At 34.9% G+C, this 25,110-nt stretch overlaps 2 long non-coding RNA genes and 1 pseudogene across 2 annotated transcripts in view; 1 reads left to right on the forward strand and 2 right to left on the reverse strand.

Moving 5' to 3' along the window:
• Positions 1-25: 25 nt before the first annotated feature.
• LOC143669064 (uncharacterized) lies at positions 26-17,148 on the reverse strand. Its single transcript, XR_013168675.1, has 3 exons — positions 17,063-17,148; positions 10,664-10,713; positions 26-139 (listed from the first exon to the last, which is right to left on the reverse strand). It is a non-coding gene; the product is annotated as an uncharacterized LOC143669064 (long non-coding RNA).
• LOC143669062 (olfactory receptor 2M2-like) lies at positions 12,324-13,249 on the forward strand (annotated as a pseudogene).
• Positions 17,149-23,558: 6,410 nt separating the features above from the next.
• The window catches only part of LOC143669079 (uncharacterized), an 80,802-nt gene continuing 79,250 nt past the window's right edge, over positions 23,559-25,110 (reverse strand). The window contains exon 3 of the long non-coding RNA XR_013168682.1: positions 23,559-23,755. This is a non-coding gene — a long non-coding RNA (uncharacterized LOC143669079). The remainder of the gene's footprint in view (positions 23,756-25,110) is intronic.

Below are 25,110 nucleotides of genomic sequence, written 5' to 3' on the forward strand. Positions count from 1 at the left end.
CAGTGTCTAGGCAGCTAAACTGGAAAATAATGCCATAAGCAGCAGCTCACACAGCTTGACTGGAAGAGGCTACTTCTCTGTATCTTGGTGGAGTGTTCAGAAGGGCGACTGCAGGCTCCTCATTGATGTCTGATATTCTCTGGGGCACATCACATCAAGAGGTGTCATGAGACCCACAATCACAGTCTACCACATATCTTATGGACATCAAAAAATGCATAGAAATTGGCAGGCCTGTCCTCCTTACCTGTAAAATGAAGATTATGAGAATTGATAGCTTTACTATGAAGTCCAAACTAAGCTTACATTTACTTGCTGGTTGCTGTTATATGGAAAATTCTCATACATTTTCAGTCATGTTACATGATCTTCTGTTAGGAATGGCACATCATTTCACATCTAAAGACCCATATTTCTTTCTGAATGAAGACAGTTCTTTCAGGTTGCACAGTAATGCAATTAGATGGCAAGGTTTTCAAGTATTTAAAAATGTACATAAACCAATATTCCTACCACCATCATTCTGGGGAACACAGCAGCACCAACAAGTCATAAAATTCTAGACTTCAACAGATCTGGCGTAGGTCTCTCCTATTTTTTTCTTCCCAATTTTATCTAAGAAATATTGAGTGAGAATGTGCTATGTTTAAGGCACTATGCTGGTTGATATGAGATATGTAAAGCTTAATAAGATATTGTGGTTCTATGACAACTTAGAGCTTAGTGACAGAAATAAAAGAAAAATAAATGTATAAATAATTGTGAACCAAATCAGTGACACCACTGATAAATCTCTTTTTTCCATATATCCAGCACTTGACTCTAACTGTACATCTATATTTGTACAGCATCTTTTGTGCTGATGGACTAATAGGATCAACATCAAAAGGTACACAAGGAAAAGTCCTCAGTGCCCACCACCCAGCAGGTGATGTGCAAGCTGCCAGACCTGTGAGCCCACACTGGAGACATACCCCAGACTGCCTCTGATTCTGAGATGAGCTGGATGTATAAATGTGATACACATATTTAGGACTCAAGGGCTGGTATTCTAAGTGCTTTGGTTTTACTCCGTCAAGTTTGGGGAGTGAGTGGTGATTTTTTTATGAAGTTAAGGGTTGGACAATGTGAACTTCTGCTGTGGAAGATCATCCAGGAACCTGTGAGCTGCTAGATAATGAAGCTAAAGGTGAAGCCCTGTCTTATTTCATTATGACCAAAAACATATATATATATATATATATATATACAGTTATTCTGTTTCACTGCTTCATCAGCTTCATTGACCTCATGAGCAAAAACCTTAGACACAACCTATATGTCAAAAGGCAATCACTTGCCTATTTTTCTGCACCATGACCATTACTTCTTATAATGTGATCATATTTTGATCCTCTGTATCCTAGTTCTCTGAAAGTGACAAGATTGTCACATTACTTGCTTTCTTGTACCTCATATTCCATAACCCTAAATTTCCAAATGGCAATGAGCTTGGCTGTTTGGAAGAAGAGGTAAATGAAGAATCCTGGCCATGTGTAATCAGCAGCATTTTTGCCCCAAGAGTAGTGTCCTTTGGGACTTCTATACTTGGCCTTCAATTATTTTGAGCTTTTTAAAAATCAGATAGAACATTCTCAGGACTAAATTCTAGAAAATAATTATCTGCTCCTTCTATTTGTTGTTTTGAGAATAACATTACCTTCCTGCTTCTCAGCCCCAGCATGTTCTAACAATTATGCTATAACTTCCCACTGCTCTCATCCAGGCTGCCATAATTGGCATTTGGAAGGCCATATTTGCTTTGGATAGGCTGAAAGATTTATTACAGAAGGAGATTCACAGAGTTGAAGTCTTTTCTCTAGATAGAACCTTTCCATGAAAGGGAAACATCTAAAACTGTCACAACAGAATTGTGTCAGTCATACTTACGGCAAATATAATTTACAGCTTGAAGCATTAAGGATTAAGAAAAACTATGTTTTTAATTTTTCACAGGATTTATATTATATTTTCACTATTTCATGTTTGAGTATTCATAAATACTTATTGATGGTGCTTCTATAATTGTGTATAAAATTCAGTAGATGAGAAGTTTATTGCCAACTACATTTACTCTCCTTAAATAAAATCTAAAAGTGACTTTACAGATAATATTTCCATCAATTACTACATTTTCTAACCAGGAAAGCACTAAATCAACTGAGTGAGAGACATATAACCAGGATAGTCCATCAAAATAGAGTTCCATTCCTACAAACCTAAGACCAGTCTGTTTTCAGAGGATGAAGTATGTTATACAAAGAACAAAAGGAAGATGAGACACTAGACTCTAATACTAAATTAATAGAGGGAGTACATTAGTTTACATGATAGCTGCCTGAAAATATGTCAGTAGCTGCAGTTCAGTAACCTCCCAATTCCGGTAAATGAGAGGAAGTTCTATCTTCTTTCATATGTGCATCAGAATGAACAAAGGATTTAATAATGGGCTAGTACTCAATGAGCATATCCACAGGTATGTGACACTCATCATTATGCCTCCAGTGCCCAAATTGTGATAGGTCCTAAGGTTTTAATTAATATCTGGTGAATAGATTAATTCAAGCAAGTAATTTTCCCTACTACTTTGTCAAGAAATTCAACCATTTCATCTTTACAGTCACCTGGTGGTTTTATACTCTTAATGTGGGCACAGGCCTTCCCATGGCCCAGTGACTGAGCACGCAGAGATTCTGCCCTTGACACAAAGCTTAAGTTACATATTTCTTCCTGAAAATTTCACCTAATTAGAAATCCTCTAATTCTGAAAGATTTTGTTACACGTAGAATTTATTTTCAGAATCAATCACTACATTTGGACACACATAAATTCACCCAAAAAGTATATTTTATCACACATAATGAGTCCATTATTTTAGATTCTATGTGATTTAAGATAGTATTGCATGGATTATGGATATACTTGTTAATATTTATAGACTTTAAGTTGGATGTATAGATATCTTTCCTAACAAGTCCTTGGGAAACACACAATTTATTGGTATTCATTTTTAAATTAAAAGTTTAAAGTTTTCCCCTAATTTTGTTTAAAGCTCTATTCTATGTAGGAAAGTAACTATACCCTAAAGTAACCATTAGCAGAATCATTTTACCTGCTGCCATCATAGACTGCACATTATGTTCTTGAACACAGACATTAAAATAATCATAGTGATAACTATAAAATTCCACCCCTGAGAAAAAGTATGAAGAAACACAGAAGAAATAGTGAGAATGTCAGATATGGGTACCTAATTTAGAGTTGTTTAGGTGAGGCCCACTTGAGTAGGTAACATACACTTTAAACTTTAGAGCCTTTTCTTCTTTTGCACAACTCCAAGATATTTCCCCTCATCCACAGAGGAACTGAAGTGTGTAGAAACTGAATATCATGACTCATTCTATACAGCAAGTGGAGTCATTATCTTTAAAAACATCCAATCAATGATCATCAAAATTTTTTGTGAGTAGAAATCTAAAACTCTGTATTTATCATGGATATTTCAAATAGCTTTGCTTTTCAAGAACCAGCATTTTAGGTAATTTTCTGCATTTTGTTTTCAAATAAAAAAATGAAACAAAGCTAAATTTACCACCTTAGACAGATAATGTGTATATCAATTCCACGTTTTGAAAAAATTCATTATTTGTATATTTTCTTTTAGGTATTTTAGTTCCTTCTTTGTTCTTTCCTTATCATTTTATTTTCATTAACCATTGAGTTGAATACTTCATTTAATTGAATACTTCATTTATTTACTTTCATTTTGCCTGTTTCATAATAATTTTCTAAGGATGTTAATTATTCTGGAACATGGTTTCCTTTATATATTTATAAAGGAAACACATTTTTAAACACTCAAAATATTTATAGCTGTTTTATCTAGTCACGTTGTCTCCTTTATGATATTAGAGGATCAATCTTCATTATTTCATCATTAAATTGTTGTTTATCACAATATTTTAAAAATACCTTTTATCTTGTGAACAATGTTCCCATATGTTACTAGTTTTCCAAGAGATTTTTAAAATAAATATTATTTAAGATAATTGTAGATTCATAAGCAGTAGTAAGGAATAATACAGAGTGATCCTGAACATGATTTATACAACTCTTCCAATGGTAACATCTTATAAAACTGTAGTGCAATGTAACACCAGGATATTAACACTGATATCATCAAGACACAGAACAGTTCTATCACCACAAGTAGTTCTCATGTGGCCCTTGTACATTTCAAGATTATTATATAAATGAAATAATATCTGTTGGCCTGGTTTTCCTCATTTAGGATAATTTCTCAGATGTTCGACCAGCTATGAATCAAGACGTCTTTGTTTTAATTGCTGAGTGGTTTTGCATGGTATAAATGTACCACAGTTTAAGCATTCACCTGTCAAATGACATCTGTGCTGATTTGAAAATATTATGTGCCCCAGAAAAGCCATGTTCTCTTAATGCTTATTCAGCACTGTTTAGAGGGAACCCTTTGATTAGATTGTTCATCTGGGGATATAATCCACTCAACTGTGGGTGTCACCTTTTGATTAGATGGAACTATGACTCCACCCATTTACGGTGGGTCTTCATAAGTTTACCAGAGTCTTTAAAAGGGGAAAAATTGGGGGGAAATCTGAAAAATGTCAAGGCTAACAGAGCCAACGTGACACCCAGATGTTTGGGCCCAACAGATATTGCCATGTGTCTTCTCATGAGATGCTAAGCAAGTCAGGACCTGGAGATGGCCCCGGAGAAGCCAAATGAGGGACCCCCATGGGAAACAGATTGAAAGCAATGAAGCCCAGGAGCAAAAGACCAGAAGATGCCAGACAGGTGCCTTCCCAGCTGACAGAGGTGTTCTGGTGCTATGTACAGCTCGAGCAACTGTCCAAACAGGGTCAGAAGGGGCATTAGGAGATTGATGAAAAAACATCACACAGAGTTAAGAGGAAGTGGGGGCTAGGTGGTTCATTGCCTGACTGAATGCAATGACCCCGAGAAGTCAGGGCCCATTTATTTTTTACTGTTTAACAATAGAAATTTAGATAAGGCAGTGCAATACATGAGAATGTGCTTGACATAAAGAATAGATATACAAAACTTTCTTGAGAACAGAATGAACATTAATTATCTTGCTCAAAACTGCAGAGGCAAAACTTTCCCACAGAAACCCCAGATTACATAAGATGCAGCCCTGGCCTGACCTCATCACACAGGAGACCAAGGGGCCCTGCCTCCAAGGTTACTCTGACGTGGCCTTGTCAGCAGTCAGAGGCCTGCTGCATGAGAAACCTGAGCTGGGCCCCAGCATTCTGGGTGGCATCAGCTCTTCCTCAGCAAACAACCTTTTGCTGGTGCCTTAATTTGTTCATTTTCATGACCTTAGAACTGTAAACTTGCAACTTAATACATTCATTTTTTAAAAAGCCATCCTATTTCTGATATATTGCATTCTGGCAGCTTTAGCAAACCAATACAAGCTTCACAGATGGACTTATTCCAGTTTTTATCAGTTATGATAAAACTGCTAAAAATAATTGTGTATGGATTACAAATGCCCAGAGTGAAATTGCTAAGTTGTATGGTAATTGCATGTTTAGTTTTTATACAAAACTAAACGATTTTCCAGTATGGCTACATCATTTCATATCCCCAAAAGCAAGGTGAGTGGCTCAGTTTCTCTAATCTTTGTCAACATTTGATGATATTGCTATTTTTTAATTTTAGTTATTCTGATAGCCATGCAGTGATGTCTCATTTATTTTTATTTTTAATTTTAATTTTTAATCCTAGTTTCCCTAGTAAATAATGATGTTGAATATCTTTTCCATATCTTCAGTGAAATGTATCTTTATATATTTTGTACTTTTTAAATTAGACTGTTTGTGTTATTCATGTTGAATTTCTCTATATATACATTTATACATAAACATACATATACATATATACATATTAATACTTTATGTACCTACTCTAAGAAATTTATTTAAATATGATGGTTCAACTACCCTATGTATGTATTAAAATATAATACTTTATGCATCTTCTCTAACAAATTGATTTAACTATGACATTTCAACTGGCCTAATATTCAAAGGAAGTAATGGCCTCATGATTGTGACAGTGCATGTTTGAGACTCATTGAAATTGCTGAAATAGAGGAGTTTTCATAGATTTTATTCTTCATTCAATGAGAAGCATTGTAATTAAAGGTTAATTCCCATTGACTCAGGTCAGTCAATTCCCATTGACTCACAATATTTCACATGAATATTGTGAAAGAAGATTATCGAAAAGCATACCCAAAAGTTATTCACAGAAAAGATAGTCTCTGTAAGTTGTGTGAAATATATTTGATGAATTTAAATGAATTACTGATGGAGTATACCAGGGCATATAAACTGTGATCAGTGTGGAAAGAATTAAAATTAAGCAGTGGCTTTATCCTATATTTTCAAATACGATCAGAGAAGATTAAAAAAAAGGAAATGATAGAAAAGAGATACAGAGCCTACAAATTATATTTATAGTTCATTTTAGGAATGGGGAAACACAAACACAAAAGTGTAGAACTAAAGGCAAGAGTATAAAGTGCAGGAGTAACCTGAATGAGGCAGAAGAACCAGAGGAGTAAGAGCCTGGGGTCAGACTGCATGACCAGACAGGAGTGATATGGATAGGTTGCTCGTGATTCATTGACATTGACAAAAAAATTAAGGGTTCTCTGCTAGCTGTGCATAACAACCAGCCCATGACATTAGGGTTTCTAAGAGAGATACAGTTTAATGTTAGATGGTGTTGTCAACATTACAATAACAAATAGAAGGAGCTACAATTTACCAATGTAAGGAAGTGGAGCTATGCCAGAACTAAGCTAACCATTGCAATAACAAATAAATGCTTATTTCTGAGCTGGCTCAATTTCCTTCATTGATAATAATGTGCTTACTTTGTTATTATAACACTCTAAAATTGAAAAGTGGGATGAAGTGAGTGCCAGCCACAAGGTTCTAACAATCACTAGGTCCTAAGATAAAGGCTATATAGTTAGTTCAGTAATTTCAGGATTTCTTTCTGATTATTCAAATATACTAGAAAGCATAAATAAATAGCTACATAATGATTCAATAGACATTATCATTTTTTTAATCCTAACTTTTCATTGACATCATGTGGAATGGAATATAAAGCCCTGAAGACTAGAAAGCAAGAAAACTTTAGGGCAAGTGTCTGGATGGGTTATGCACTTGATCAGTGAATGCACTCAACATCGGGTGAGGGCATAAAGATGATGTGAAGAAAGGTAATGGGTGCAAATTCCACTCTCAATAAGGGGGAATCATCTGGGGTTCTTTAAATGACATAAATTGTCTTAAGTAAATGTTCCTTCATTCAGGACATCATCTTACCCACCCATTAATTGATACACCTGCTGGTGTTCTGCAAACGTCTCGTGGTGAAGACAAAATTGTGGAAATCTTTCCATAATTGTTATTTATTGTTTGTCTTACAAACTAGTATGTGAACCTATAATGGGAGAGGCAATATAAATTTTGATGGTAGTGACTTCCTATTCAGAAAAATTCCTGTTTAAATTAAGCATATAATAGACATTCATTTTGGAATAAATTACTTATTAAATTAACATGCTAAATACCATAGTATTTCTGAGTAAGTACTATGTACTGAACATTTAGTACACTTACATGTACTAAAATATGTATTAAATGATTATTGTAATCAAATATTTTCTTTGGGATATTGAGACAAACTCTGATCATGGATTACAAAATAAAGGTAACAACCATTAAATGGAAATAACTAGAAGTCATGCAATACTAATCTTAAATTATCCATATGCTGAATTAGTTTCTGCAACAATAGATGGGCTGAAAAAATATCAGAGGGAAATTTTATGAAAAAATTATAAGAATAAAGTTAGAGATTGTATTTGAAACTGAATCCCAAGTGCCAGAAAGTATTAACAAGATATAAATCTAAAAAACTTCTAACTAGTTCAGTGCTCTGGAATGAAAAAAACAAGCAGTTTAAGAAATGGGTAAATAGCAAAGTTCTGTGTGACTCCAGTTCAAGGTTCAGTTTAGAGGTCCCTGAAAATGTCTGCTCTTGCACCAATACACATAACGCCAATAGGTATTCATAAAGATTATGCAAATATATTGTCTGCTTTAATTCAAAAGTCTTCCTTTGAAAATAACTTGCTATTTAATGTGATCACCAGGTATCACTTATAGCTTAGAATGAGTCAGGCATTACTATTAACAGAAAAGGAGAGGGAAGTGAGATCTATGTTTTTAGCTGACACAGATCAAAAGCTGTTGGCTCTTTACTTGTTGTTCATAAATGACAAATTCTTGAGTCACCAGATGTAATCGTTTATAAAAGCTGCTAGAATCCAATATACCTGAAATGCATTGACATTTAAAAAGGGAAATTTATTAAGTTGCAAGCTTACAGTTCTGAGATCATGAAAATGTCCAATTTAAGGCAAGGTTATAGAAATATCCAAACTAAGGCATCCAAGAAAAGGTGCCTGTGTTCAATAAGGCTGATGACATTTGGGGTTTCACCCTCAGCTGGTAAGTCTGAGAGGTGACACCTGCTAGCTTTCTCTCCAGGCTTCTTCAGTGGCCTCCCAGGGCCCTGTCTGTTCTGTTGTCTTTGCTGGTTCTTATGGCTCTAAAGTTTTTTCCAAAATGATTCCTTCTTAAAGGACTCCAGTAAGCAACCCCACCTTGAATGGGTGGAATCACCAGGTATCACTTATAGCTTAGAATGAGTCAGGCATTACTGTTAACAGAAAAGGAGAGGGAAGTGAGATCTATGCAAGACATCTCCATGGAAATCATCTAATTAAAAGTTACCACCCACAATTGGGTGCCTCACATCTCTATGGAAACAATGAAAAAGTTCCCACTCAGCAATATTGAATGAGGATTAAAGGACATGGCTTTTCTGGGGTACATGATAGCTTCAGACCAGCACACCAGGTTTTCAAAGAGAGACAGAGTTTTCATTAAGTGAGAAACTGGAGACTGGATGCCCTATCTCCCTGAAAATCAGTCTGACAAAGCTGTAATAATTCTAATGTTTTTATAGTACCAAAAAATTCATTGGTTTTAGGATGATGGGTACATTGTCTCCAGATGATGAGGTTAGAGATGACTTAGAATGGGGTGGTTTGTTCTGGATGGACTCAAGTCTTTTCATTAATCAACATTAGGGGCTCTGTTTAGTTTTCATAAGACCCAAAACTTGAGGAACTGGATAAAGGGTTATAAGTAGGGGGCCGTCACAAGGTTTTACAATCACAAGATTACAAGGCAAGGCTGTATAGTTATACAATCATTATCAGAGCTCAAGGCAGCTGGATTACACTTCAGAAATTCCAGGTATTTCTCTCTGTCTATTCTGATATCCCTTAAGGTAAAAAGGATCATACCTATAATGATTCAGTAATCATAATCATCCCCTTAATCCTAATTTTTCAGTTACAAAGTCACTAATGAATTGTCTTTCCTGTACTTCATCTGCTCTAGAGTTGGAAATCTTTTTCATTGATAACACAAAGTGATACTAAAATTTGTGACTCATGTCTCACATATACAACTGAGTAATCAGAATCAGATGTCCATATTCTTTTGCTCCTTTTATAATTGATTTCTTATTGCAAGAGATATGTTTATATAGGAATGGAATATCATCTAGTTGTTGAAGGATTTTGTGTTTATTAGCTGTACAGTTATATATTTGTAAATATATTTTTATATTTAGTGATCAGAAAGAATGCATATTTCATATAAACTCATTGGAACATCATTGTTAGATTTGAAAAGTGAAATGTTGTTTAAAATACATGGATGACTTACCTAAAAATATCACAGAACACATCATACAAATCACCAGTATCTGTTTTAATTTTTTCATGCTTTAAATGGTAAAAAAATTACATGGATTCTCATAAAGTGAAGAATATTAATTTTTCAGGAATGTTTAAAATGTGCCTGAAAACTTCAATTCTATTTTTCCCAGGTAACTGGAATTTAGAATACTCATTCCACTGATATTCAGTCATGGGTCTCCAGATGTTTCCTTTTCTGAGGCTCAGAATAAATGACTGTGTCCTTAATTCTTGCAGAAGATAAACTTGTGTAATTCCAACATAATTATGGGGATCAGTTTATTCTTGATACACTGACTAGAAAAATGGGTCTTCAAGTGTCTGGATCCTGACATCATGAAAGAGAACATTGGGCAGAATATTTAAGATACATTGAGAATCTTAAACCATTTACAGTCACAGCATAATTATTAGAAGATGATGGTGATACATAGGTGAAAGGGAAAATTATTCTCAAAACAGCTAATAATTATCCATTAGTAATTATTCTTGGAGAATTTAAACCTGGCCAAATAATTTTATAATTAAAGCCTACAGATAGAAGTCACTGAGGGCATTCCTCTGGGAGGGCTCATGCTCCTGATTGCACATGTCCAGGATTCACTGCATCCCGTAAACACAGAAGCTCATCTGTGCACTCCTAAATTATGGCACTCAAGAGGCAATGAAGCACGTAATGTAAGAAGGCCGAATTCACTTACCTACAGACTGTGGGCTTTTCCATGATGAACTGCAACATACATTGTGGCACCTAGAACATGGAATCAGCACAGGGCATGAAAGTATTTCTATGGCATTTTGTTCATAAGGTAAGTCAATGAGGAGGCAAAACAGGGGAGCTATACTGAACAGGTTGTCATATGTCTTTACAAGTCTGGTTTTATAACAGTATAAGGGGGACAGGATATATTGAACTTCATAAGCCAACACAATCACACATTTCTGGATTTCATTAACAACAATCCCAGTTAATTCACTATCTGACCCCATCAAGAATTTCTACTCTCTCAACTTTCAATATAGAAAGTTCATGTCTTAAGGATGTCATTCAAGATGGAGATGTCTTTTCTAGTTAAATCACCTACCCCTCCCCCTTTATGTAGCCTGTCAAACTGCATTGCAATATCTTGTGTTGGGGAACACAGGATTTTAAAGATATTAGAACCCTGCACATACTTTGGGTCCAGCAGTGGCTTAGGCATTGTACATCTCAATCCCATTCTTAAAAGAACACTTGAAATTTTTTCTGACCTTTGCTATTAGTACAATATTCTGAATAATGGGAAGTGGTGTGTACACTGTAACAGAAGAGGATTTTTGTTGTTGTTGTTTCTACAAACACACTTTCAAATTGGAAGACAGTCTGAAGTGTTGGAAAATAAATAGGCTTTTTTTTCCAAAATGAACCAAGTGATTATAAAATCCAAAATCTCCCTGAAATTTTACAGTGAACCTACCAATGTTCTTTCTTCTCTTTCTATAAGATAGAACAAATATATGAAGGATGGAATGGAATTTTTCTGGTGACTATACTAAAAAAGTTTCTAGGTCACCTCAACTTTCTAGCCTACCATGGGTCTCTCTGGTCAAACAATAACCTGGACTTGCCATTCTGGTCGACCCAATATACAGAGTCAGAGAAAGAACTTCCTTGAATGAAACCTTGTGGGCCCACCTCACATATTAGGTTTCCCTGGTTAACAACCCAGAAAGTAGGGGAGATAAATGAAGTAAAATTGTGCTGTGTAGATGCTGTCCTACCCAGAAAGGAAAGTTACACTTAATTAGACTGGCAAGAGGGTGAGTAATAATGATTACACAAAACATTAATAAGGCTTTTATATACATTAACTTGTGTGGTTAATGAAAATACAGATTTAAATGATTCTAGAGGTACATAAAATGTGTAACTTCACTTCATTAGAAATTGGAGTGATAAAATTATCCAAAATTTTTCTAAGCTGAAGGACAGGACATGTTGTACAGAGTAAGAAGTCTGTGAACATTCACATATTGATGGAGTATATTGGCTGTTTATGCAGTGTAACTAAAAGTGTCATCAAGCCAATCTTATATTTATCTGCCAATTTCTAGAGGAGTCAACTTTTGAATTGTATGCCTTCATTCATAAATTCAGGAAGGGATCTTTAGGATCACCCTTTCATGTTTGTCTTATAGACATTGTTATTATAATAATGACAAAGTAGACTAAAGTTTGCTCCATCCTAATTCTTCAAATTTTGAGTAGATATGACACCTGACTTTATACGAGAATCAGTTAAGAGAAAGATATTTTCTTAGTACTGTATCCTGTTGTAAACTCATGTACTTCTACCTTTGCTTGTCCAGATGTATATAAAAATGAGGAAAGGAAATGATACTTTCCTAGAGGGTTTTACCCTCCTTGGACTCTCCCTGGAAGTGAGACTTGCTGGTTTCCTCATCTGCACCATTCTCCTCTTCTACATCATTGCCACCACAGGCAACACCATCCTGGTTCTCCTTATCTCTCTGGATCACCAGCTTCGCAGCCCCATGTACTTCCTGCTCATCCAGCTCTCTCTATGGACATCTCTCTTATCTCCACAACTGTCCCCAAAATTTTAATCAACTTTTTCTCAGGGACATCAGATATATCATACATTGGCTGTGTGACTCAAGTCTATTTGTATTCCTCCCTTACAGGCAGTGAATGCATTCTACTCACACTGATGGCCTACGATCGATATGTGGCTATTTGGAATCCTTTAAGATATGTGGTTATTATAAATTCTGAAACTTGCCTTCAGATGGCCATTATGTCGTGGTTAAGGGGAGCACTTAATGGCCTAGTCCAAACTTTATATACAATGCACTTTCCCAGATGTGGCTCAAAAGAAATACACCATTTCTTCTGTGAGGTAGAGGCAGTTCTAAAGCTGTCATGTGAAGACACTTCATCTTATGAGAAAGTCATGTTCATAACTGGAATCATTTTGATCCTTATACTCTTTGGCCTTATTCTGGCCTCCTACATTTTTATCTTCTGCAGTGTTCCCCACTTAAATTCTTCTAAGATAAGGCATAAAGCTCTTGTCACTTGCTCTTCCCATCTACTGGTTGTGTTTTTCTACTTTGGCCCAACCATGTTGATTTACATGACTCCCAGATCCTTGCATACTTCACAGCAAGATGAGGGTCTCTCTGTCTTCTATACCATCCTCACCCCCGTGCTGAACCCCCTCATATACAGCCTAAGGAACACGAATGTAAGAGAGGCTCTGAGGAAAGTTCAGAAAAAAGTCTAATTCTAAATGAAGATAGTAATACTGAGAGCCCCTGATTACTTATGAATTCTAGGACAAATTCCCAGCCATCAATTACATTATTTATTTGTAGATCAGGATATATTTATTAATTTATCAATTTTTAAAACTGGCTATATGATTATTATTAAAATATTTTCTTATATAATTAGATGGGTATATTATATGGTCCATATCTAATAAATTTGTAGTCACTCCTTTTTCATTTTCTCTTGTCACTTATCCAGAAGTATGTAAATCCAGTATTTACATATATCAGCTGTGATAAAAGCAATAATTTACCTGATTTATTTAGCAACAAATAGACATAAAGTTAGTTCAAAAGGGCTAAATTTCTGCTGCTCCTATGAATGAAAATGGTCATAATTAACTATGCTCTTACATCAGTAAAATGTACTTGAAATAAATTATAAAGCAGCCCATTAATATGAGATCTCATGGTATTCAAACAATGTATTGGAATGGAATTGGATTAAATTACAATATATGCAATAATGATTTTATTCTTTTGCACAATTACAATGAATTCCTCAATTACATGTGCTTCTTTCTGGTCATTTGATGCTTTGACATAACAACACAAGCAACAGAGACTTTCATTTCATAACTTCTATTATTCTTTGTATGGAAAAAAAACCTTATCCTTAGAAGTTGGAGTTTTAATATCTTCCCGTGTTGAACAAGATGTGAGTTGAAAATTCTGCGGTTTGAACTTGAATTCCCATGCTTTTCCCTCACTGTCACAGATGATTTTTATAGCAACCAAAAACATGAATCAGGACTAATAATTTATCATTCGGTTCAGATCCAAAGACATGTATAGTAGACTTAGTTTATGTTGTTTCTGCAAAACTCTCCCTTGAAATCATTTTAGTGACAGTGATCATCACAAAAGATAACTGAATTATAGTGAAAAGAAATACTGTGTTTCTTCTTTGATGGAAACTGATGTGAGTGCATAAATTCCACATGACTATTTCTCATTTAACACTTCTTTCTATGATATGTCTCAGATTTTGATAAATGTCAAATAATTCCACAATTCTCTAGGCCTCTGTAGATAAGGGTATTTGGTCAAAAGCACGCCACTCCTCAAAGCAGATTGATTCAATTGCTATATTTGAATGCTGAATCATTTGAATATGTGTGAGAATTTCTGAACAAGTTGTGGTTTCCATTTCATTGCCTATTAGCTTTGTGTAGGTTCTCCCTAAAGGGTGATCTGACTGAAGCACAAATATGCAGGTAGTTGATTTGAAGCTAAGTCCAAGGAGTAGGAGACAGGTATTGGGAACAGTAATTTAGGAGAAAAAAGTGACTTCACATGAGAATTTCTGAGGAACATTCAGAATGCCTCTAAAAAATGCCTCATAGTGAACAGGAAGAGTAGTTTTCTATAAGGTCACATCTCTCTGTAACAAAAGTTTCCTGCAAGAAATTCAACACTTGGTCCTCATATTTCAACTGTACATGTGTGCATGTTGAGGCTGAGCCCAGAACTGAGGTGGTACTGTAGAAAGTCTGAAGTACAAATGAAATTTGAGCAGGGTGCACTTGTGAGGAAATACTTTTAGGGTGAAGTGAATGAAGCTTGCAGGAACAGCCCCCTGAACCATGACTGGATTTAGAGAAGAGGCTTAGAGGTTATGAATTACATCATCCAGGGCACTTGGCAAGGTCCTGTCTGCACCCTTCAGATGAGCTTGAGTTCTCCATGAAGCCAAAGCTGAACCCCTGTCTCCCAACAGATGCCCAGCTACAATCCATACCAAATAGTTAACATGGGAGGGGAATGATTGAAATTACACTTCTGATGCTATAGCTGATCCCATGTCCCTCCACAATTTTCTCCAAAAAAGATTCTCTCACATTGGCCACAATTTCAACTACTCTGAGATTATGGCATTCTCTCTGTACTGGTCCATCAACGTGGAATGAGAAGCCCAAAGGAAACAGAGAAGCCCAGGAAAAAGTCATAGCTTCAGATTCAGTGAAACTTAGAAATCCTATAAGCAAAAAAGAGGATTATTGTGACAGTGAGCAAAATTTACACAAGTGACATATTGATCACAATGGTGTCTTACTTCATCCTCAAGGTCACCAGCCTTCCTTCCTCTTGCTGTCAGGACATACACTAGCCAGGATCAGTTTCACGAAGGACACTGTCCCAACTGTCTCTGAGATGGCACCTGACCTGAGCCAGTCATCCCATTAAACTAATTGCTTCTGTGTGATTTGACATAGGGTAGGAGATGGATTCTATGGTCATTAGATATTTGCTGCCCTTTTCTCAAAATTGTATGCCCCTTATTCGATGCCATTTCATCTGGGATGTAGTTTCCATAAATTAGATTTCTTGTTAAAGCACACTGATGATGGTGCTGACAAAGAAACTTCAAGAAAGGTAGGAAAAGATGAATGTGGTGTATTTGTCAATGCTTGTACAGATGAACTACATTTTGCCCTTCCATGAATCTGTAGACAGGTATTCTTTTTTCTTCAGGTAACCTTGTTTTTTAATTCCAATATTATTTATTCCAGGGCTCTGATCAACTGTCTATGCAACCACCACAGGCTAGGCTCAGATAATTTCTTTCTCTATAAAATACAAGTGGCCTAGGACACTACAAACCACTGTCAATGCAGATACCCAGGACACCCTTGAGCAAGGATGTAAGGCAGCAAATTTTCACTTTTGTTTCTCACACATGGCTCATGCAAATGCATGCATGATCCTTCCCCATATTTCTTGTATTCAGTCAGTTGGACACAGAGACCACTAAGTGAGGATGCAAGAAGGAGTATCTCATGAGACGCCAGTGCAATAAAAGGTAATGCCTGGATGTTTTGCCACTTACCTACATACTTACGTATGCCTTCTGTACCTTCTGATCCCAATCCCAGACATATTGCTCCCATGTTGTAATTAATGTCTGTGGTGCATTTATGTGTCTGACGGTACCCAGAATAGGGGAGGGGTTTTTAAAATACATATTTTTTGTAAGCAACAAACAAACATTCTTGACATGGTTACAATCAATGGCTTACAATATCATCACATAGTTGTGTATTCATCACCAATTTCATTTTTTTGAACATTTGCATCTCTCCAGCAAAAGAAAGAAAAAAGAAAAAACTCCTACATGCCATATCCTTTACCCCTCCCTCTCATTGACCACTAGTATTTCAATCTACTCAATTCATTTTAACCTTTGTTCCATGGAGTAGGTTTTTACTTCTTGGTGAATAATCAGGTTCTTGATCCCTGTTATAACCTAGTAGAAATCCAAGATTATTATCTCTAGTTTCCACTATTTCTACTCCTAAAATGGCAGCGTCTTGATAAAGAAAATAAGTATTCACACAGTGATGCCATTATTGGGACTTTGTAGAATTCATTGTGATTCCTCAACTACCACAGATAAATCCAATAAAATTATATATGCTAAATTTAAAAGACAAGGCAATATTCAAGGCAGCTTGAATCTGTTACAGACCCTTCTTTTGCTCATGATATTATGAGAAATAATAGCCTCCCCTGTTAGATGATAGATGAGTGTTTTTCTATTTTATCTTGTTGTTGTATATTCAACTTCTAAAATCTAAAAGAGGCCACAAAGCACAACTTCCTATGCTACAGACAGAGCATTCAAGGGACATGATATGTCCTTTACTCTAGAGAGATTGTTTGGGATGACAGGGACTTTTATGATCTTAAAAGCTCTACCAAAATGGCAGAACCTGGAATATGTGAAGTGTTTACCTTTAACATGATTTGAAACTGATATATCTTACCAGGGAATCCAGAGATTTTGATTTACTTGCTTATCAGAGCCAATTAAGGTGGCACCATCAATAATGTACAATCAAGTGAGATTCTGTGGAAGGAAAGATAACTGATTACCCTATAGCCTATATTATGACAGAATGCAGAAGAGGAGTCATTACCTTGGCACACATAACAGAGAACTATTTTGATTATTTTTAGTGATGAGGTTTAAAAAGAAGACCCTCCTCACAGTAACAAGCTTATCCCAAAGGACAAATTGCACTTTCCATAAGCACAGCGATGCAGCAGAGCAACTGGATGTGGGCTACCTCTTGGTTAGTTCCATGGTAGTCCACTGCCATATGGCATAATACATCTTCTTAATTAGGGGCTGTACTGTGCATTAAATGAGGAGGTGATGGAAAGTAAAGTTTTCATCCTTAAATTCCCAGTGGTGGTGTAAACCATTACAATCCATCCCAAAATACAGAATAACATTTTAAATATCTGTCAATAATAATCAATTTCAAGGGCTTCCACTTGGTTCTTACTGCCACTGTGACACTTATGGCACACTCAGGAAGTAAATGGTAAGTCTACATCAATGGCTAAGTAGATCTATCAGAATTTCGGTGTACTTTAGAAACGTTAGCCCAACTGCAATAGCTTGCGGTAGGAATCCACTTGCATCTGTCTCATTCTTGCTTTTATGTGGAACTGATCATTGGTTTACAGATCAGTGTCAGTGTCAGCACAGACTCTGTAAATAGTAGCCCTCACATCGCTTTTTTCTCTTTCTCAACATATAATTCTTTTGAATACTAGCCTTTTTACCCTGGGAAACAACCATGGAAAGCATATTTTATATTATTGCCTTGGAAATGGCAGAGTATTTCTTCATGGAAACCTAGTCTCCTTCAAGCAACGTACTTGGGAGTGGAAGGCTAGGTTTGTTGTGAACTGATAAAAGCCTAGAAACTAAATTAAGGATCTTAGTTTACTATTATGTTACTTATCTTAGTTTCCTGCTTTGAGGAAACCTGCAATTGACTCAGGTATAATGCCCATACAATAACCCTAATCATTTTCAGCTCTGGTGTCCCTAACAGTTTTCCATTTACTGACCCAGCCTTCATCAGGTGATGGATTCAGAACATGAATAAATCACCTTGCACCCCCTACATCATTTGGACAACTGAGTCGGTGTTGTTCTAAAAATGGAGAAGACATTCTTTACATTCCATCCACGTACCAGCAATGTGGGGGGTGCTGTGTTTGCATAAACAAGTCATCAAATATCAGGACTGAGAAGAAGATTCTGCCAGCATCTATGTGACTATGGAGTGCAGCATTACATTCATGTGGATCATGCTTAACATACAGTCACTGATAATAAAGAAATTTTTGCAATTTTAGAATACCTAAAATGGGAGAAGGGCTTGGTAACATATGTTACACTTCAGTGGTATATTGGGAAATAAAGGTTTTGGGAATACCAAGCTTATGATTTATGAATATCAATCTAAATATTTCCTAGTGTTTATCAGTGGATTAACAACTTTGGTTTATTTAATCATAATATATAAGAATCCAAAAGTCAGATTAATGTTTCTCTATTATTCTACCTCTGCTCATTTTCACTTATCCTAATTTCTCCAAGTATCTCACCTAATTCTGTTCAATGTAGACACAGTATCTTTATTTATTCTGGTTTCTAGCCTTCTTTAATGACCTTTACTCATTTTGTAATTTTACTATATGTTAGCAAATGTATTTAACATTCGAGATTTTCAAATAAATAATAATATTCTAATTTATTTTATCTTTTTGATCCTAATTCAGAATTTTGGATGTAGAAAAATGCTGAAAAACTATTTCATTAGTATTTATATTTATATTATTCCATGATTTGAAAATATTTTGAAATTCAAATATATCTGAAGTTCAACCTTGAAGTTTCTGTAAAGTTTCATAAATATATAATTGAATTAAAAGTGAATCAATATTCCATTGAAGTCCAAATGTTCACTCACTGCTTAAACTGACTTCCAGTTTCCTGTGTGACAGAGTAGCTTGTATTAAACTACCCTGGACACCATTGAAATGATTGTAACAACTTTAAAATATTTCACATTACTGTTTGAAGGGAGACCTTAAGTCAATGGCCTACATGTGCTCATCCAGATTTATGCTATTTTCAACTTGTTTATGGGGATATATTCAGTTTCTATGACATAATGCCCACCAAATAAGGACTTCCTGATAGCATGGATAAGAACACTGAATAGAAGTCTGAAGTTATATGCAAAGTATCATACACCCTCTATCATAACAGCATGATTATTAGATAATGCTGGTGATGAGCAAGAAGAAGGAAAACTATTCTCAAAATACAACTTATTATCCATTAGAAATTATTCTTCTGGAACTTCAAGTTGATGAAATAAATTCTATAATGAAGAGCAAGTATAGACATTCCTGAGGAGACTCCTGTGGGGGCACCCAATCCCCTGGATTCTTCATTCACTTCACCTCATAAATAACCAGGCTCACTTACCACTCCTAGGTTATACAACTCAAGGTGAAATGAAGCAGGTAAAGTAAGAAGGTGGAAATTGCTTACCTGAAGAAACATACCCAAATCCATTTCAATGAACACTACAACATACCACATGGCTTCTAGAATGTGGTATGAGCATAAGAAATGAATATTATTTCTAAAAGTTTATGCTCATGAGGTTGGTTTATAAAGAGGCAAAACGGGGCAGCAATAAATTAGAAGGTATTCAGGTGTGTTTGTAAATTTGGTTTAAAACAATATAAAGGTCATAATGTATTTAGCTTTATGATCCAACATGATAACTCATTTCTGGATGCCTTCTATAATGATAGTTCTGGCTCATTAACCATATACCCCAACTAAAGAATCTATTTTTACCATACTTTCCTGAAAGTTTAGATATTTTAATGACATTCAAGATGGATACTCATTGTTGACATACAGTCACCATGTCCCCCTTTATGAAACTTATGAACATAGCAAATTGTAAAGCAACTTAGGGTGATGGGAAGTGCATAGTTTTAAAAGTCTGAACATTATCTTGACCTAACAGGTACTTAGAATACATCAGTTCTCATTCCCATATCTCCTAAGAAAATTTGGCCTTTTCTTTTCTAAACTTCACTGTTAAGATACTACACAATCTTAAGTATTTGCATTCATTTAAATAGATGTGGCATAAATTTAATATTGAGAAATTAATTTTGTACCTTTCAAACTGGAAGGTAGGAAGATGTGTTGAAAAAGTAATGAGATTTTACCAAAAAATGGCCAACTGGCAAATATATGCAAAGTGACTTTGAGACATCATAATAAATCAACCAGTTATCTTTTTTGTCATTCTAAAATATAGAAAAGATGTATAAAGAGTTGTATGGAATTATTTTGGTGATCATAAGATCAGGTTATCAGTGTCAGCTGTCAGTAACTTCAACATCGTGCTCTGTGATCACTGTTGCAGTATTGAGACCCCTGGTCAAACACAAACCTGCAGCTGCCCTTCCGGTTACCACATGGTACAAAGTCAGGGAAAGAACCACCTCCAGTGAGACTATGGAGACTTCAATCTCATAAATTAGACATTCCTTTTCAGTACTCTAAACATTAGCAAAAAACTTAAATGACAAACTCATTGTATTACCTAAATACATTCCCGTGCAGAAAAGGAAGGTATTTTTTATTAGAATGGAGAATGGTAAGAGAGTGAGAAAATCCATTTCATACAAAATATTGTTATAGTTTCTTATAAGCAATAACTATACAATTAATGAAAAGCATAGATTCAGATGGTTGGGAAATAAGTGTATGGAGAAACCTTCTGATTCACAAGGAGTACCAAGAAAATATAAAATTTTCTAAGTGGTAGAGCAGAACATTTTCACATTAAAAAAATATTGAGAAGTTTAACAAATTTACACCCATCCTCATAAGAATGGAGAATTTTGGGTGTTTATGCATTGCAGTTGGAAGCACCCAGATATTCATATTTATCTGAAACATCTATGATCTATTAACAAATGAATGAAATAGGGATTTTAAAATGGAAGCCAAACAAAAATTCGGTAGATAAATAATATAATAACTGAAGTTAAAAATTCACTGGATGGTTTCAACAGCATGTTTGAAAACTCAGGAGAAGGAATCAGTGAATTTTAGGATAAGACTATTGAAGCTATTCAGGTTGAAAACAGAAAGGAAAAAAGAATGAAAAAAAATTCAAGCAGGGTTTAAGGTACCAGTAAGATATCATGAAGCTTACCAACATCTGCTTTTCAAATTTCCCAAATTTGATAAAATAGATGAATATACACATTCAGGAAGCTAAAGGAACTCCAAATAATCTAAACAGAAATAAATGCACACTAGGATAAATTACCATTAAATTGTCAAAGTATAAAAACAAGAGAGGATCCTAAAAGCAAAAAGAAAGAAATAACTCACCTTGTATAAAGGACCCTCAATAATATTAAATGTCAATTACATATCACAAACCTCACAGGAAAGAAAGCAGAGGGTTGATATTTAAACTGCTGAAAGAAAAAATTTCCACCAAATTCTATACAGTAACATCTAAAGAATAAAATACCAAAGAAAAAATTAACAAAAGAGATGAATCCTATAAAAAGAAACAAAAAATATATACAGACATTCCAAGTTCAAGTTTTGGAAGAATTAATATTATTATGAAGTCACTACTACTCAAGAGTTCTATAGATTCAATGCAATCTCAATGCAACATTTTTGCATAAATGAAAAAGCTAATTCCAATTCAATGGAATTGCAAGGGGCCTTGATTAACCAAGATAAAGTAGAACAAATTGGACATTTCACACTTACCAATCAAAATTTATTACAATGCCACATTTACCAAAACCCCCTGATGCTCACATAAAAGTATACATACAGGGCAATGGAAAAGAATCCAGAGTCCGGAAATGAGCCACACGTCTATAGTCGACTGATTTTTGACAACGATGTCAAGTCCTTTAAATAAGGAAGGAAGAGTCTCTTCAACAAATGTAATATCCCCATGGAAAAGAACAAAGTGGACTCAAACCTTAGGCCATAAAAATAATTAACTTAAAATTGACATAGATCTAAGACCTAAAACCATTGAACTCATAAAAGACAACAATGGGGACCCTTCATGACCTTATATTGGGCCTTATATTTGATTTCTTAGATATAACACCAAAGGCATGAGCAACAAAGAAAAAATAAAATAGACCTAACTAAAATTATCAAATTCTGACCACAAGGGACTTGTCAAGATAATAAACAAAATATACAGAATGGGAGGAAATAATTGAAACTCATATAAGTGATATGATTTAACAGCCAGAATGTATAAATAACTGCTACAACTCAAACACAACTCAACTGAGGTTAGACTAACAACTGAATTCAAACTGAATAGCTCTAAACAAGATATACATGTGTCCAATAAGCACATTAAGATTCTCTACATTGTTAGTCATCAAGGAAATTAAATCAAAATCACAAGGAGACACCACTTCACACCAGTTAGCATGACTTGTATTAGTAAAAATGGAAAATAATAAGTACTGGCTAGGATGCAGAGAAATTGGCACACTAGAACCTTGTTGGTGAATATTTTCTGTGCATCCAGAAAATATTTTTATAGTTCCTTAGAAAGTTAAACATAGATTTACCATATGATCGAGAAATTTCACTTCTTGCTATTTGCTGTAAAGAATTGTAAGCAGGCACTCAGATGTTTTTATACCAATGTTCATATCAGTTCTACTTACATTAGCCAAAAAGTGGAAACAACTCAAGTGTTTGTCAATATGTGACATGATGAACATAATGTCATGTATGTGTACAATAGAATATAATACACTGATAAAAAGAAATGAAGCCCAATATACACTATGACATGGTGTAAACCTTTAAACATCATTTTAACCAAAATGACCCAGACATAAAAGTACAAACATTTTATAATTCTATTGATATGAAATATCTAGAATGTTCAAATGTAAAGAAGAGGTAAATGGATTAGGGTTTATCGGAGTTCTGGGTGGTAAGTGTGAAATGGAGAGTTACTGCTTAATGAGTTAAGGGTTTCTATTTGCGGAGATAATATTTCAGAAATGAATGACGGTGATAACACAAAATTGTGAATGTAACTTTCACATTGAAGATAATGAATGTGGTTCAGATGGAAATTTTTTATTTTAAATATGCTACCAATGTAAAAATTTTAAAAGAAAATCAATATTCCACTGAAGACCTCATATTCACTTAATGCTTTAAATGAATTTCAGTTCTCTTCACGATAGAATACCTTTCATTATCCTAAATCCCACAACTCCCAAAACAATTACAAAAGCTGAAGAAATATAAATTAAATGTTTTTAAATGATAGGGAGCAAAAAGAGGAAATACCTGAAGGACTATACTCCTTGAGTAAAAAAAGCATAGGAAGTCAAGCCTTTTCCTTCTCTGCATTTCCAAAACATGATGCTGAGGGAAAGCACGCCATCAGGAAGCAGTTGCATGGGTAGACACAGATAAGAGTCTGGAGTCGTTAAGTTGGCTACAACTTGAGTTAAACACTTCCAGAGCTGGAGGCTTTGGAGAAGGCTGAGTGTCTCTTGGTAAATTCTCCTCAAGCTACTGACCACTCATCTGCCTGGAAATGCAAAAGAAAAGGAGTTATAACCGAGAAGATAAGATTTAACAAATGAATATGACTGATGAATCACTAAAATGATATTCTTTTAGTTTCCAGTGTTTTGGACAACTAGAAGGAAAACCTTGAAAATGCAGAATGGTAATACCTACCAAAATTTGAAATCTGTTCTGTAATAACTTGTTAAAATGTGCTTTGAAAATTGCTGCTTTTTTGTATATATATTATATTTCACAATCAAAAACATTAATAAAAATTGATGGAGATTAATAAAGATGTTCTGAGGTGAAGAAAAGCTGAGGGAGTTCACTACCACTGGACATGCCCTCAGGAAATTCTAAAGGGAGTCCTTCAAATCATAATGAAAGGACATTAGACAGTGGTTTAAAGCAGCATAAAGAAATAAAGATTTGCAGTAAAGGTAATCATTTGAGTAAATATAAATGCAAGTATTATTGTATTATATCTTTCTTAAGTAACTCCACTTCTTATTTCTTACATGTACTGTGATGTAAGTGCATAAAAAGGTATGATAAATATACATTTTTGGACATATATCATATACTAAAATATATGTGGTAACAAGTACAAATAAGATGGGGAATAGAGGGATAAAGGAAAAATATATGTCTCTGGTATTGAATTTAAGTTGGTATCAAAACAAATATGATTTATATATATTTCAGATGTTAAATTTTAACCCCAAGGTAACAAGTAAAATAAGTGAAAAATATATCAGATAGAAATGAGAAAGCACTCAATATGGTACAATACAAAAAAGAACATTATTATAAAATAGGCATCAACAGAGGTGAGGGGAAAAAAGGCATAACACTTAAAAGTTTAGATATTAAAATGGTAGAAGAAAATCCTGTATTGTCAGTAGTGACTTTAAATACAGTTTGATTAAATTCTCTAGTCAAAGGCTTGGATACACACCTAACAGTAGAGCCCCAAAATATCTGAAGTAAATTCTAATAGATTTGCAGGAGAAATTGATGGTTCCACATTAACAGTAGGAGATACTAATACACCACTCTCAATAATGGATAGCACACTAGCCAGAGGAGCAATAAGGAAGCACAAACCTTGAATGCTAGGCTAAACCAACTATACCTAGCACCCCTATGTAGAACACTTCAGCCAATGAAAAAAAGAATGCAAAGTCATCTAATATGCACCTGGATCATTCTCCAGTAAAAATCTTATGTTGTGTCACAAAACTAGTCTCAATAAGTTAAGAAAAGCATTGCAATCATACAATGCACATACTCCAACCACAATGGAGTGATGATAAATATCAGTAACAGAGGGAGAAATGGGAAATGAACAAGCATGTGGAAATTAAACAACCA

The sequence above is a fragment of the Tamandua tetradactyla genome, chromosome 25 (genome assembly GCF_023851605.1).
Source record: "Tamandua tetradactyla isolate mTamTet1 chromosome 25, mTamTet1.pri, whole genome shotgun sequence".
Classification (NCBI taxonomy): Eukaryota; Metazoa; Chordata; class Mammalia; order Pilosa; family Myrmecophagidae; genus Tamandua; species Tamandua tetradactyla.